Genomic DNA, 3,921 nt, shown 5'->3' with positions numbered 1-3,921 from the left:
CGTAGGTTAACGATATGGCGTTAGTGAAATTTTGAAAATTTTCGTAACGGCTTCACATTTTAGGTAAACTCAAAACCAATGAAGGTAAAGTCATATAGGCTTCATATTTCGCACAAATAAGGTTTAATATCTATATTAACGAATATATATAGTTTCAAAACTATTATAACTTACCTTCAGGTCTAATAATGATGATTTAAATGACACAAAACTTCACTTCAAAATTTTTTACACTTCTACTGAACGTATGGAAATAATTCAAATACCAGCATGTAGCGAAACATGTGTGCTACCTCATAAGTATCCCTGCGGTGTAGTTAACCCCCCGGATATAGGTGGTAGGGGCAAATTAATGACACATACCCCAGTGCACAGAATTACGGCTTACTCAAGTTATCAATGCCACTTAACCCTCGCAAAAGCCTTGGCATTTTCACATACCTACTAAGTGTACATAAATTACGAGGAACGAATAACATAATGTTGATTTCTGATTTCAATATCAGAAGCCGTCATCAAATGGACTGTTCCTCGCTATAATTGTTTATGCCTAAGTTATTTTGTTTGTATTTTTGAAAAATATATAAACTGCTTATTTTTATTTTATTTTTACTTTTAGCATATCTTGCGTTTGGTAGCATTTATTTGTTGTATATTTTACTTTTTCATTTTGTTGTCTATAGTAATAAATGTTCGATAATTCTTATTTTTAAGGCATTTATTAGTATAGACATCGAATCGAATATATGATAAAGAAACAAATAAATAGAAGTAACTAATTAAAATAAAAGGAACTTGTTTGTAAATAAGGGAGATTTTTTAAATTTATTTCTGCCCAGTGTTCAACTTATAATAGGGGAGAAGAGGTGAATAAATTACCACACAGATGAAAAAAGTTATTTCTGACACCTGTGACGTAATAGCACTTTGGGAAATCTCAAAAACGAGATTCGCATTTAGGATCTATTTAAATTTGATAGACTTCTCATTATTTTCTGTAACACCGGTGACGTTGCAGTACATGACCTAACCTTTGGAAAACTCAAAACGAGGGTAAAATTTGAGACCAGATCGGTCGTCTAGCACCCTTTTTAATTCGACAAATTTCGCACGTTTTCCCATTTTAATATACTGTGAGATATTCATGCATGTTCTCGTTTTGTCATTTTTCTCATTAATCCATTACGTGCCATTTTTACCGGTGCCATTTTTACCTATTTATTCACTTGTGCCATTTTTACCAGTGCCAATTTTACCGGTGCCATTTTTACCAGTGCCATTTTTACCGGTGCCATTTTTACCAGTGCCATTTTTACCGGTGCCATTTTTACCTAAATTCGTTTTCATTTATTGAGATTGCCGGACTGACTTCCTCATCTTGGTTGTTATAGTCACAACGTTTCGGCCGTTTTGCTCTCCGGCCTTCATCGGGTGTTTTGTATCGAACTGGGGAACCGTTTGTTAGTAGTCTCGAACCCAACCCTTTATTATTATTATTATTATTATTATTATTATTATTATTAATACTACTACTACTGGACTGGGGTACCGTGTTCGGACTCCAGCTAGGCTCTGGGACATAGTTGCCGATTCTCTGTTTTGAATGTTACTTTTCACTGCCTTCGTTCAGGATTGAACTCAGCACCTTTGGGTAACTGTAAACTTTGATACAACGTCTAGGACCACTTGGCCGTATGTATCAAAGTTTACAGTTACCCAAAGATGCTGAGTTCAATCCTGAACGAAGGCAATGAAAAGTAACATTAAAAACAGAGAATCAACAACTATGTTCCAGAGCCTAGCTGGAGTCCGAACACGGGGGGGGGGGGACGACAACAACAACAACAACAATGATAATAATAATAATAATAATAATAACAACAACAACAATGATAATAATAATAATAATAATGAGTTGGGTTCGAGACTACTAACAAACGGTTCCCCCACTTCGATACAAACACCTGATGAAGGCCGGGGAGCAAAACGGGCGAAACGTTGTGACTATAACAACCAAGATGAGGAAGTCAGTCCGATAATCTCACTAAATAAAAAACTAAATATGTTCGAAAAAATATATTTGCAAAAAATTTATACAATTTATAAAAATACATAAACGTTTTCTCAATTGTTTTTTTTTTTTTTATCGCATATCTTTTTATGCGAAGGAAAATTTTAAAAAATACGTATTTTTAATATATTTTTATTATGACAAGGAGAAAAAAATATAAAAATGAAATATAATTGAAATTTGTATTGATTCTGTGCTTCCATAGCTAAATTGAGAGCCGCGTGTGCCAGCTTCCGGTGAGTTTAAAAAATTCCTGTCTCTTTTAATTCATCATTACCGTGCAAGTTTAAAGATGAACCTAAAAAAAAAAAAAGGAATGGGAAATATTTATTATATGTACGTACCCGTCATAGATCATATTCCAAATATCATGTAAATGATCAAGTAGTTTTTTTTTTTTTTTAAGTAAATCATTTTTAAACGTTTTGAAACGATTAATGTGAAATCGTTAGCATTACAAAACTGATCTCACCAGCTTAAATTATTATTGGGTTATCTGTCAGTCTTTTTTTTCTTCTTTTTCTAACGCATACGATTAGATTTTCTTAGTTAAAAGTAAAACTATTTGATCAATTTACGTGAATTTTTGGAATATGACATCTGTGAAAAATTATTTCCACTGTTTTATTTTGTCCCTTTCTTTCTCTGTTTTCTTCTTCGTCCCTCTCTCTCTGTGTTTTGTTCTTCCTCTTCAACGTCACGTGATTCTGTTCTACTCATTGATTGAGTGAACCCCCTTTTTTTTAGACGGCTTACTGATTGAGTGAGCAGTCTTCCTCGTGGTGCATTTTTGAAAAGGAAAATCCAGTTGGTGTTCAGACTTCGAAAAGAAAGAGTTAAAGGTGTTAAGGTTTGTATGAGCCTTTTTCAAGTCTCACACAAAAACACACATTCACATTTCAAGCTATGTCATATACATACGCGCACACAAACATACGCGCCCACGTCCACACATGTACACATATTCATGTTCGCGTACATACATTCACATTCACGTGTATGGACACACACACTAACGCGCACACGAACGCACACATGGACGACGTCACTTCCGCTTTCTAAGGATAAATACACATGCACAAATGACCACCGGAAACGAGTATAAAACAAAGAGACAAGCTGTTTCTAACCCTTTTTAGGACCAACTCTCGACCAGAGAGGTTGGGCTAACCAGCCGCCTCCCTTTCGGGAGGCGCGCACGTCACGCTCACTTACTACTATGTATGGGGCACGAGCTAACAGACCGTATGTACACATTCACACTTTCTCTCTCTATCTACTACTGGTCCCTGAGAACACCTTCGCATATCTGACTACTAACTGATGTCAACTCTCTATCCTCTTTTTTGTCTACACGCTGGACTATCATTCCCATTTTTCACTACATCACTCATTTCTCTTCCCACGCGCGAACAAACGATAGTGACCCGAACTTGAAATGAAAACACATTTCCTATTCTTGCTACAACACCAGTCCCATAACGAATATTGGTTACACACGCGCGGACATGAACATATGTTATAACTAAAACGTTCATTCTTTCAACAGCAAATAAACAACGTTTATCTTATCCATCAATTGAGTATTTGTTTCCTTCAATTCCATTCGTTTCATTATTTTCTTGTAGCAGATAGGGGTCTTTATTTCCATATGGTCTATTACAGGTTAACCGATATGTTTAATTGAGATCTCAGACAAAGAAGAGAACCAAATGTCTTCATTGTAAGAATACGTCAGAGACATTAAAATGGATGGATAAATAACATTTCAGTTTTTGTTGTATCAACACACGCAAATTCTGTAGAAGTAAAAAGTAAATCTGTGTCTCTTTGTGCGGGCGTAAGACAAA

This window comes from Euprymna scolopes, chromosome 7 (genome assembly GCF_053919585.1).
Source record: "Euprymna scolopes isolate OS-2025 chromosome 7, ASM5391958v1, whole genome shotgun sequence".
NCBI classification, from domain to species: domain Eukaryota; kingdom Metazoa; phylum Mollusca; class Cephalopoda; order Sepiida; family Sepiolidae; genus Euprymna; species Euprymna scolopes.
The sequence above is the reverse complement of the archived record's forward strand: the minus strand, read 5'-3'. Positions refer to the sequence as shown.